The 12,305-nt window shown below is 51.4% G+C and overlaps 1 long non-coding RNA gene across 1 annotated transcript in view; it reads right to left on the reverse strand.

Moving 5' to 3' along the window:
* LOC108527071 (uncharacterized) overlaps positions 1–11,341 on the reverse strand; it is a 25,438-nt gene extending 14,097 nt beyond the window's left edge. Inside the window, exons 1-2 of the long non-coding RNA XR_001884684.1 lie at positions 11,250–11,341; positions 9,804–9,875 (exon numbers count right to left, since the gene is read on the reverse strand). This is a non-coding gene — a long non-coding RNA (uncharacterized LOC108527071). The remainder of the gene's footprint in view (positions 1–9,803; positions 9,876–11,249) is intronic.
* Between the last annotated feature and the right edge of the window lie 964 nt (positions 11,342–12,305).

Consider the following 12,305-nt stretch of genomic DNA (forward strand, 5'->3'; position numbering starts at 1 on the left):
TTTTTTTTTTTTTTTTTTTGGTCTTAATTTACAAAAGTTTGCTTATTATGTGATTTTGCATTGATTTCTTTGGGCTTATCCTGTTTGAAATTTTCTCAACTTTTCAATTGTAGATTTATGTCTTTCACCAAATTTGGAAGATTTTCGGCCATTATTTGTTTGAATTCTTTTTTAGCCTCATACTCTTTCTCCTGCGGTCTAGGATGGCATGGGAGAAATGTTAGAACTTTTGTAATTGTCCCACAGATCTCTAAGGCTCTGCTCATTGTTTTCCAGGCTGCTCTCAGTCATTGAGATTGGATAATTTCTGTTGATTGTTCTTTGAGTTCACAGGTTGTTCCCCCTGTCATGTCCATTCACTATTAAGCCTTTCCAATGAGTTTTTTTTTTTAATTTTGGTTTAAAATTCTTTCCAATTCTAGAATTTCCATTTGGTTCTCATTTTTTTTCCTGAGATTTTCTATATTTTGCTAGTTTCAAGAGCATTTATAATTGCTTATGGAATAATTTTTAGATTTGTTGCTCTAAAATCAGCATATATCATCTCAGTGTTCACATCTGTATTTGTTCCCTTGGGCTGCCATAACAAAGCAACACAAACCGTGTGGCCTAAAACAACACAAATTTATCTCTCACAGGTTTGGAGGCCAGAAGACAGATCAAGGTGTCAGCAGGGCTATACTCTCTCCAGAGGGTCTTCCTTGGAAGATTGCATTCATTGCTTTTTCCTTCTGGTGACTGACAGCATTCCTGGACTTGGGACTGCATAGGTCCAGTCTGTGCCTCCATCTTCATATGACCTTCTCCTTTTCCCTGACTCAAATCTCCTTTTGCCTTTCTCTTATGAGGATGTGTGTCGGCGAATTTGGAACCAAGGGTTATCAAATCTCAAAAGCCTCAACTTAATTACATCTATGAAGATCTTACTTTCTAATAAGACAGTATTTATAGGGATTCTGCAAGGGGCAGCCTGGCCAAAAATGCCCTGCCTGTGATGCCAGGAGTGTTGGGATTTGCATCTGCTCCTGCATAGCTGGGGCGTTCCTCAAATTGAGGGTGGAGAGAAACAAAGTGGACACCGGCCTGGTGGCCTGACCCTTCAGGGAGCCTGGAACACTGCCCAGAGAGGCTTCCAAGGGCTGGACAGGCCATAGGGAGTGTTGGGCACCGGGCCGTTCTGACCATGCAAAGAACAACTCCTGCGGTCCCACTGCTGCACGGTCCCCACAGGAAGTGCTCTGACGGGAAGCTATAATGGGTGCTCCTGGGAAGGCTGCCCCCAGTATGGTGGGCCTGGGCCTAAGGATGTGAGGCCTCTGCCATGTGTCCCCATATGTAAGAGGGGTAAGGGACACCACCAGTCTTGTTCCTGCCCAGGGCCCTCAGCCTGCTTGTCCCCTGTTGACTGTGAGGGTAGAGGAGCCCACCCAAACCAAATATTTGGAGAAACAAAAAGTCTGAATAGCCATAGAGCCACTTAACATCTTAAATTTGCTATCAGTTGCCCCGTGAGCAGCTATTGTAGACTGGTGGCTTTCTGCGATGCCATGTGATACAGTTTGGCTGTGTCCCCACCCAAATCTCATCTTGAATTGTAGTTCCCATAATCCCCACATGTCATGGGAGGGACCCAGTGGGAGGCGGTTGAATCACAGGGGCAGTTACCCCCATGCTTCTGTTCTCATGAGAGTGAGTGACTTCTCATGAGATCTGATGGTTTTATAAGGAGCTTTTCCCCCTTTTGCTCAGCACATCTTCCTGCAATCATGTGAAGAAGGACGTGTTTGCTTCCCCTTTCACCATGATTGTAAGTTTCCTGAGGCCTCCCCAGCCCTGAAAAACTGTGAGTCAGTTGAACCTTTTTCTTTTATAAATTACCCAGTCTCAGGTATGTCCTTATAGCAGCGCGAGAACAGACTGATACACCATGTCACCAAGTATCTGTTCCTCACCGCAGACCCTGTGTGGGGACCCTCCTCTCCAATCTCCCCTGTCCTCCCTTTGCTTGGCATCTCTAGGCACCACGCCTTCCCTCTCCCCAGTCTACCAGGCTGTCATGTAAGCCTCTGTGTGTCCCCACGTCCTCTTCTAGACTGGCCCACCCCATCATCCCAAACTCATCACTTACCTTTCTTTTCTCTCAGTCCCTCATGTAGCTAGTCTTGGCTTGGTCATTAGGAGCAAAGCAATTCAATTCAGTTGATTCATTTACACTAGAGTGTAGCATTTGGGGCTTAAAGGAGTCTGGTGCTGTCCTGAGCTCAGGAGTTGCATAGGGAGGGAGGCTCCACCTGGAGGCCTTGAAGCGGCCTCTAGGGCTGAGCAGAGGAGGCAGCAATGACATGGTGGAGGTTCAGGACAATGTGGGCTGACTTCCTGGGCTGCCCTCATGAGCACCGTGCCCTCAGAGGGTGGCTGTGGCCCCGGGGCCCTGGAGGGCTCTTTCTCCGTGGCTTCTCTGACAGCAAGGTGTGCCTTATGCCGTCCCCTCTTCCTCCACTGCTTCTCCAGACTCAGACCTTCCCTCCTTGCCTCCATCTCAGCCTCGGCCTCAGGGCCTCAGTCTGTTCTTATTTCCTCTCATTCCTTCAGTGTGTTCATGGGTCTGACTCACAGAGCTGGATCCTGAGGTCCCTCCTGTAGACTTGCCTGTGACTTCGCCTGCCATGGGGCCCACTGGCAAGAAGATTCACAGTGATATTTAACCCATAACCATCAGGCAATTTGCACAAGCCAATGAGTGGGAAAAATTCAGAGATATTAAGAATGTTAGGTTTAAATAGAATCTTATTCTTGCGTAAGCCCAGAAAATCTCCAGTTCAATCCTTCCCAGCTCCAGAGGCTGTCCCACTGGGGGACTGTTTGGGGATTGGGTTGGGATGCAGATTCCTGGGCTCCAACAGAGATGCTTGACCCAGGGATGTGTATTTAATAAGCTCTCCTCCCTGGTGCCTGGAGCATGACTAGGCTCGGGAGCTGTGACCTGGTCCTGAGTGTGGGGTATACGACAGACAACATCCTGCACATGTGTTCTGGCTATACACAGAAGTTCTTTCTGGATTTAAATCTTTAGGGTAAAGAGGAGATATTTCACACCCTATGGAGTCTAAGTGCCTCACCCTCTGAGCCTTTGCACACTTGTATTTTTTGCAGCAAACTCATCTGTTGGAGGGAGGCTTTTCCTTGCTCCTGAGGGAACCCTCCAGGGACACTCTGGCTTTCTGTGCACCTGCCCTGGGGAGGAGAAGTGACATAGCTGAAGCTTTGGGAGAGGGGGCCAGGCACTGTGGCAGTGCCTGCCTCCTTGTCTTGACATCTGCTTGCCCATGAGACATTTCTGCTGTGCTTCCCTGGGCTGTGGTTTTTCCAGGGTTGGCCCCACAGCAGGGAGTGGGGGGTGCTAGGGGTCCCTCAGTCCTGACAGAGACCGGGAGATCTGCCCAACGGGGGGCAGCAGGCACGTTCACCCACCAAGGGTTTATCCTTCACAAAGGAGATGTTTCTGCCTGTGTCTGCCTGCCTCATGCCTCTTCCGTTACAGCTGGACTTGGGCAGGCGTAATTGCAAGGCTGAAATTACAATCAAAGGAAAGTCTGCCTGTATTCCCAGAAGAGGGTTGCTTTTTCTGATATTTCTGAGAAGTGCTGTTGTCATAATCCTCTTTAATATGGACTTCTTTGATGAAGAACATGGAAAAAATGGGGAAAAGTTTTCTTGATTACACAGGTATAAACATTTTTGCCCCACGCTTTATTTTAAAATGTGGGGATGGGATGCTAATATGATTTGCAAGCTCTATTTGGACATGTGCGTTGGCAAGTGAATGTGTAAGCAGAGTCAGGTGTCCTCTGACTCCCTTGAACCAGCAGTGTGGACCTTGGCAGATGGCAGGTGAACCAATCCTAGGAACTGGAATTTACATCTGGATGAAAGATTTCAAGAGAGTGCTGAACTTTTCTGTTGCTGAATACATTTTCATGCACTGCGTGGGGATTTTTGATTCCCAGTTCTCTCTTTGGCAACTGTGGATTCAGTACTCTGTCTTGGTTCTAAATGTGCTGTTCTATTTACTTGCATATGTCTTTGCCATGTGAAGCTGCACTTGGGGAAGGCACATTCTTTGTGTTTGTTCATGACTCACTGTGTGGCCTTGGGCAAGTCATTTGCTAGACCTTGGTTTTACCTTCTGTCAAATGGGGTAATGATAACTGCCCTGCTCTCTCAGAAGCCTTGGGTGAGCATGAAGTGAGAGCGTGGGCATGTGTGGGAGGAACTGGAAACTGCTGGTTAGTGCAGGATTCTCATGTTCCTGTGCCCTGCGTTCCTGCAGTGGCTCCCAAGGGGGAGAACGTGCCTGAACCTGCACTCCAGAGATCCCAGAGTAAAGGGAACCATCCCTGCCAGTCTGGGGTTGACTTCCTCTGTCTCGGGAAGCTGTAGAAACGGTTTAGACACCATATTGTTGACATCTCCATGTGCCCTTGCCCCAGAAATAGCTGGTCTTAATGCTCAAATAGTAGCGTCATGTATTCAACAGCACAGAGCTCCAGGAATCAGTGCAATTAGCGGGTTAGAAAGGGGTGTGCTTGCGGTTTCCCTTGTTGACATTGTCGATGCTGTGCTTGGCATTTCGGTCCATGTTGCTTTATTCAGATCCAAAATCTCCTGGACTAGATTTCATCTTGGGAGAAGCACACAAGAGCACGTTAGAGCTGGCCCTGCAGGGCTGGCCCTTGTGCTCCTGTCCCCTAAGGCCATCTGTACACACAGTGAATGGGAAATGGGAACTCCAGAACCCCAGGGGATGTGGGACTTGACTTTTGAAAGAACCTGCTCTGGGTGGGCAGGCCGCTGCCTCCCTCAATAACTTCAGAAAAACTGAGACCACGGGGATGTTTGGACACTGAACATTGCCCCCCAAAGGTACAAGGCTGGACGCTTGGCCCACATGTGGTCCTGTCTCCTTCCCGCCCTGGGTCCCTCTGTCCCATCTGAGGCTCTCCCGAAGCTGCCCTCCATGTGAGCAAACGTCACTCCTGATCTCTGCATCAACGCGGCCTCATTTTCTCAAACGACTCCCTTTGAGTCCTCCTAGGGAGCTTTTACCATGAGAGCCCTGAGCTTTGTGTCTGACAGACCCAGAAAAAACACACGGGCTCTGCTCCCACCAGAATGTGATCTTGGACAAGCGTCCTCACAGCTCTGACCTTCGGTTTTCTGTCTGTAAAACAGGGGTTTGTATTTGCCTGTGGGCTTTTCTAAGGGTCCAGTAAAGCAGTGTATGCAGAAGGTGCTCAGCATGAAGCCTGGGCCATGGCCAGGTGTTGTAGCAACTGACAGTCACCGCTGTCTCTGCAGCACAGTCACCAGGCCAGGCTGCAGTGCTGGGCTGGGCAGTGGATCCTGGTTTGCTGGGCCCTCCGGGTTTAGCAAGGAAAGTCCCTTAACGAAGAGCTCCTTAGCCCCAGGCAAAGCAGGCATCTGGTCACCCCAGGACCAGCTCATGCGGAATTCGAGGGTAAAGGGGAAGAGGCTGAAAATGCCACTGGAAATGAAGATGCCACCAACATGCCTGAGAAAAATGCTTCATCCTGGGCTCTCGGTGTCTCGCCCAGCAGCCGCACTCTCCCTCTGCCTCACTCACAGCGCTGGGTTTTGGCAATGTGTGCCCCCAGTGAGGCCCCCTGCAGCCGGGTGGGCTACAGCCCTGTAAGGTAGGCAAGAGTCTACCAGCTCTGTGAGGAATTTGCTCCTCCTGATAAAAGGGGAACCAGTGTCCAGGCCTGCACCCCCACCTCCTGCCCTGGAAGTGGACGAGGTGTCTGGCACTGTGGACACCATCCTTGATCATGAGGCATGAGCTTGAGGAGAGGCCAGGACAACCTCAGGGACATGCCCTCGTGTTGTGGAACTGCCAGACCAGAGGCAGCGCCACCTCCCTCTTAGCTTCGGGTGCCCCAAGATCCCAGCCAAGGGGCTGGGTGCTACCACTCAGGACCCACTCTGTCCACTGGCGCCGGCTGTGGTCTCAGCCGGGGCACTGCCCTGGCAACACTGGCCTCCACCTTGAGGAGACCTTGGCCAGTGATTGGACAGAAGCACTGATCTTAGGAACTCCAAGTTCCTAAACAGTCATGGTGTCCAGTGAGATGGGGTCAGTCATGGTGTCCAGTGAGATGGGGTCTGTCATGGTGTCCAGTGAGATGGGGTCTGTCATGGTGTCCAGTGAGATGGGGTCTGTCATGGTGTCCAGTGAGATGGGGTCTGTCATGGTGTCCAGTGAGATGGGGTCTGTCATGGTGTCCAGTGAGATGGGGTCTGTCATGGTGTCCAGTGAGATGGGGTCTGTCATGGTGTCCAGTGAGATGGGGTCTGTCATGGTGTCCAGTGAGATGGGGTCTGTCATGGTGTCCAGTGAGATGGGGTCTGTCATGGTGTCCAGTGAGATGGGGTCTGTCATGGTGTCCAGTGAGATGGGGTCTGTCATGGTGTCCAGTGAGATGGGGTCTGTCATGGTGTCCAGTGAGATGGGGTCTGTCATGGTGTCCAGTGAGATGGGGTCTGTCATGGTGTCCAGTGAGATGGGGTCTGTCATGGTGTCCAGTGAGATGGGGGTTGTCATGGTGTCCAGTGAGATAGGGGTCTTGGAGAAGAGTGGATACGCATTTGAATGGCAAGCATTTACTGGGCACTCATCTGAACCAGACACTGCCCAGGTACCGGGGGACCAACGATGGCCCAGCCTTAGTCCCTGTTCTCTCTCCCACTCCAGCCAGCCATGTCCAGGAGTCAGGATTCTATAGCTGTGAGCAGGCACAGCAGGTCAGCAGTAACAGAGCACCCACCAAGGGGAGATGGGTCCCCAGGGCAGATGGGGACAAGCAGAGGACAGGATTCAGCCGACTAGCTAAGAAGTGGGTCCTCCTGGGGCACTGTCTGAACTTCCTGGCCAATTCTGGCTTCAGTTACCCCATCATTACTGGGAGTCACTCCTGTCCATGAGGATGGGCTGTCTCTGCAACTCTTCATCTCTAACAACTGCACCCACAGTCCGTGACCTGGCCCAGTGTGAACCAGTCCACTCCATGGCCGAAGCCAGGAGTGGCCTCCTGGGGACCCAAACTCCTCAAGCTGCAGACACCCTGGGAGTCCTTCAGATGGGTGGATAGAGGCCCAGCTGCGGGGAGGCGCGCTCCTGCTCGGAGAGCAGCCACAGGTCTGGCGACCAAGGAGAGGCGGGAGGCCGAGCCAACCCACGGTGAGCTGCCCACGGCAACAGGTTGCCTGGACCCTTCCACGGGCCTCCCCACCCGCGGGGAGATTGGTCAGGGATAGAAAAATGCTTTAGGTAGAGATGAAGCCAGCAGTTGGAACAAGGTTTTAAAACCATGTCTAATTGCTGATGGTTGAATTTTTTGAGAGAGGAGAGGCTAAAATACAAATAATGACGAGCCTATCCATTGAAACAGAGCTGATCACATCTGCAGCAGCCAGTCCAGGGGGCTGGCCTGCTCCACAGTCAAACTGCAGGTATCAGAGCTCCTCTAGCAACAACTCAGGCAGCCAAACCGCAACCCCTGTGCCAGCCAGCTCCAGAGGGCCACGAATGCATTCATCACCAACAGCTCCTTTGGCTTTTGTCCTCGCTTCTAACTCAGAGCCGACCAGAGAAATCCACACACCTCCCTCACCAACACCTGCTGCCCGTCTGATGAGCCGCCCCGAGCGCCCCTGGCCAAAGCCTGCGTGGGACCTGGGCTTCTCTTGCCGTAGTGAGGCCCCATCCCCTGCCTGACTCGGAGGCTCTGAAATTGCACGTGATGGTGGCAACTCCCCTGCCGGGGCAAGCTCTGGACAGACAGTCTGGGCCTGGCCTGCCTGGGTGGGCTTCGCTGACCTCCACGGGGATTTGAATTCTCACTGTCAAAGCTTTCAGCTTTCTACCTAGAAGAAATGTGGGGGTGCGCATGGGGGTAAGAGCTGCCGCCTCCTTCTAGGGTTAGTTGGTCAGGACTCAGGAAAACTATCAGAAACGCCAGCCAGTCTTTCCTCTTCCTGAATCCTTTCCTGAGGCCGCTGTTTCATCGGTGGTGACTGAGCCACTGGCTGGAGCAGGTGCTGGACTCAGGACGAAAACTCTCAGAATCTGGCAACCGCCAGATTCACCAGGAAAGTGAGTTCAGTCACAGCCATTCCTTGACCTTGGGGAGCCTAACTCCCACCTGGGGCAGTTCCCTTGAGTACCCGGAAAGTGGACGGGGCGGCAGAAGCGAGAATGGGAACATCCACTCATTCACTGGGGCACTCACTCATCCATCCATGTAACCCATCAAAACGCCGGCAGGCAGAGCTTTTCCCAGACTCTCCCACCCAGACGTGGAAACGGAGCAAAGCCTGACTTCTGACAGCAGCAGCTCCTGGAAAGGGGCCCCGCACCTGGGGGGCTCCTGTGTTCCCACGGGAGTCCCTGATCGAGGCCGTGCAGCCTCCGCAGCCGCAGTCCCAGGCCCTGCCGGGTGGAAGGTGGCCCCCAGCCCCTACTCCTGACCCCACTGCACAGGTGACGCTGGCAGAGAGGTCCTGGAAGGTGACTGCTTCCCAAGGACATCGATGTGAGCGGGGGTCAGGACCGCGTGCTCTGAGTCCCAGCACTCTAGGCCTCAGTTTCCCCACATGTAAAACGAGAGGTCGGAGCAGAACTGTGGGCACTGGCCACACGTTCACACACTGGAGTGTGGCTGTCCACGCGGAAATGGCTGTGAAGTGCAAAGGACACATCAAACTGTGGAGATCCAGCGTGATGGAAAGACTGAAACATCTCATTAATGATTTTACACTGATCACATGTTGAAACCATCACACGAAATAAAATGTTATTACAGTGAGTTTCATCTGCGTCTTTTTTTTTTTTTGAGACAGAGTCTCACTCTGTTGCCAGGTGGGAGTGCAATGCCGCAATCTCGGCTCACGGCAACCTCTGCCTCCCAGGTTCAAGGGATTCTCCTGCCTCAGCCTCTCAAGTAACTGAGATTACAGGCACACATCACCACGCCCAGCTAATTTTTGTATTTTTAGTAGAGACAGGGGTTTCACCATGTTGACCAGGATGGTCTCCATCTCTTAACCTCGCGATCTGCCCATTTTGGCCTCATCTATGTCTTTTTAATGTGGCCACTAGACAATGAAACACTGTGTTTCTGTTGAGTGGCTCTGGCCCAGCCGTCCAATAGAAATACAGTGGCTGTATTTTAGCGTTACCTGCAGAGCTCTAGAGAAGCACAGAGGCACCAGGTCCAGCCAAACCAGCAGGGTCTGCATCCCCGGGGTGAGGCCAGGGGGTCCGTGGTTTCCACCATCTTCTCAGGGGGCTGGCAGGGCTGAGGCAGTGGAGGAGGGGACGGCTCAGCCACGGGGCCTCTCAGGTGCAAGGAATCAGTGGCATCAGGTTGAATGCGGTGCTGGTGCTGGTGCCGGAGGGCTGGGCCCGGCTTGCCGCTGGGCGTTTCTAACAAGCTCCCAGGTGATGCAGATGCTGCGGGTCCTCGGACCTCACTTTGAGAAGCAAGGCTCCCAGGCACTTCTTAGGTGTAATGGTCTAAAATTCTGTCTTCCTTACTTTCTTGAGTTTGACTCTTAGATGTCAGCACTAAATCTATGGGCCATGGGAATGTGATTCTAGCCTCAAACCAATCAGTTCCCTCCACTGTCTGCAGCTTGTACCAGGTTATCTGGGAAACAGCCACAGACAGCCATCCAGCCCCCTTCGTATACAGGCCAGAGGTTGAGAGGCGGGACTTCCTTACCTAATACTGTGGCCATATCGTCATCCATATTTTTAAAACTTGACAAACTTGACGGCAGGCCAGAACTTGAACCTAGGGGGAAATAAAAGCCCTATAGTTTAACAATGTTCGTTGAATTTGCATTTGCTTCTCTTTAAATGGATATGGTTTTGCAGGTGCCCACCAGCCCCCTCTAGAGGAAAGAGCCTGTCAGGAGTGTCTTTATAGAAGACCACCTAAACAGGCTCGGTGTAAGCAACAAGGCTGTTTATTCACTTGGATGCAAGTGGGCTGAGTTCAAAAAGAGAGTCAGCGAAGGAAAATAGGAGAGGGGCAGCTTTATAGGACTTGGGTAGGCAGTGGAAAGTTACAGTTGAAGGTGAGTATCTGTCGTCAGCAGGGGAGGGGTCACAAGGTGCATGATGGGGAGATCATGAGATCCATTGTCCAGGAGAAGAATGTCACAGGGTCGACTGATCAGTTAGGGTAGGGCAGGAACAAATCATAATGGTGGAATGTCATAAGGTTGGTTAATCAGTTAAGGCAGAAACTGACTGTTTCACTTCCTTTGTGGTTTCTCAGCTGCTCCAGACTTCTTGGCTCCTGCAGGGCATCTAGATGTATACATGCAGGTCGCAGGGGTTACAATGGCTTAGCTTCAGCTCAGAGGTCTGACAGAGCCCTGCCTGAATTCCAGTCCCTCCTGCAGGCCATGAGGGATGACCCTGGGGAAGTTCTTTGGGATTTGGGCGTCTTGTCTGGAAAATGGGGGGAAATGTTCATCCCTGGGGTGGCTATGAGGATGGAGGATGATTGCCCAGGAGCTCTGAGCTGAGCCTGCCCTCCTGGTCCCTGGAATCACCCCTTGAGAGGCCGAGACAACGTCCTGGTCCCAAGGATGTCTAGGCTCACCCGGCTGTTTTGAGGTAAGAAAGTAAGAGGACACATCTCCTTTTGTGAAAGCAACACTTTGACCTCCTTCGTGATGGCTCCCACAATGCATGCACCTCTTTCAGAGCCGTTTGAACCAGGGCCACTCCATCTTGAGTAGGGGCTTGGTAAAATAAGGCTGAGACCTGCTGGAGTGCATTCCCAGGAGGTTAGACATTCTAAGTCACAGGATGAGGCAGGAGGTCAGCACAAGATACAGGTCATAAAGAGCTTGCTGATAAAACAGGTTGCAGTAAAGAAGATGACCAAAACCCACCAAAACCAAGATGGCGGCAAGTGTGATCTCTGGACATCCTCACTGCTACATTCCAACCAGTACCATGACAGTTTCTAAAAGCCATGGCAATGTCAGGAAGTTACCCTATATGGTCTAAAAAGGGGAGGCATGAATAATCCGCCCCTTGTTTAGCATATCATCAATAAATCACCATAAAAATGGGCAACCAGCAGCCCTTGGGGCTACTCTGTCTATAGAATAGCCATTCTTTTATTCCTGTGCTTACCTAATAAACTTACTTTCACTTTATGGATTTGCCTTGAATTCTTTCTCACGTGAGATCCAAGAACGCTCCCTTGGGGTTTAGATTGGGACCACTTTCTGGTAAAATCTTTCTGGTGAACCGTGGAAGAGATGTTACTAAGGAGACCCCCAACCCAAAGGAAACAGACTGCACACCGATTGGCTGACCTTGCGGAAGTCGGTTGCATTTACCCGGGTGAAGGATGGGATTGGGTTAGAGGCCCAACTTAGGGGAGTTAGAGTCTCTCCTAAGACAGAGTGGGTTAAAGGCACCTCCTAATAAAAGGCAAGAAAGCTTGACCAAACTTGGGTTCAAGGCCCAACTTAGAAGGGTTAGAGTTCTTCCTAAGGTTTAGGGGGTGAGAGGCCCCTCTCAGTAAAGTCCCTCTCGGCTAAGAACATGTTTGGCACTAAGGGATGTTAACTGCTATTCTCTTTGGATTAATCTACCTTGCACTCTTTGCTGATGGCTATGGGTGACAGAATTATGCATGTACAGAATCGTGGGACACAGGGGGCTTTTTGCTCACTAATGGGGGAAACTTGAGAGCTGATGGGACTGCTGGAAAAGATCCCTTTTCTACTGACACGTGGCTGCCTGAACTTTTCAGTGTCACTACAATGGCTGGGTGTTTCTCTGGCCTCCCTGAGCTCTTCACCTACCCCACCCTGCCGTAGGCAATGGTTTTTCTCTCTCTCCTTTTCCTTTCTTATCTTTTCTATTACTCAGGGCAAACATCTTGCGCAGAGACCACAAGTTGAAACTCCCACTTGGAGGTTGGATTAAAAGTGATGGGGCCCCGACCAGGGGAAGCTTAAGCTTTGCCAGTTTGATATTGAGTGCTAAGCAGAGAGGCGAATGTCCGTGTTTTGTCACACGTATTTTGCTCTGGCCAGAACAGGAAAAGATAATTTTCCTTCGTGTTGCAGCTTTGCCCCCAGGGCTGTGGAGTAGCAAGCCAGATCAGTAGGGCCACACAGAAGCCTGGCATGCCAGCAAAAGGGAAAGGATTTCTTACCAGTCAGACTTCTGATCTCTCTCTCTCTCTCTC

Source organism: Rhinopithecus bieti, unplaced genomic scaffold (genome assembly GCF_001698545.2).
Source record: "Rhinopithecus bieti isolate Rb0 unplaced genomic scaffold, ASM169854v2 scaffold_3734, whole genome shotgun sequence".
NCBI lineage: Eukaryota > Metazoa > Chordata > Mammalia > Primates > Cercopithecidae > Rhinopithecus > Rhinopithecus bieti.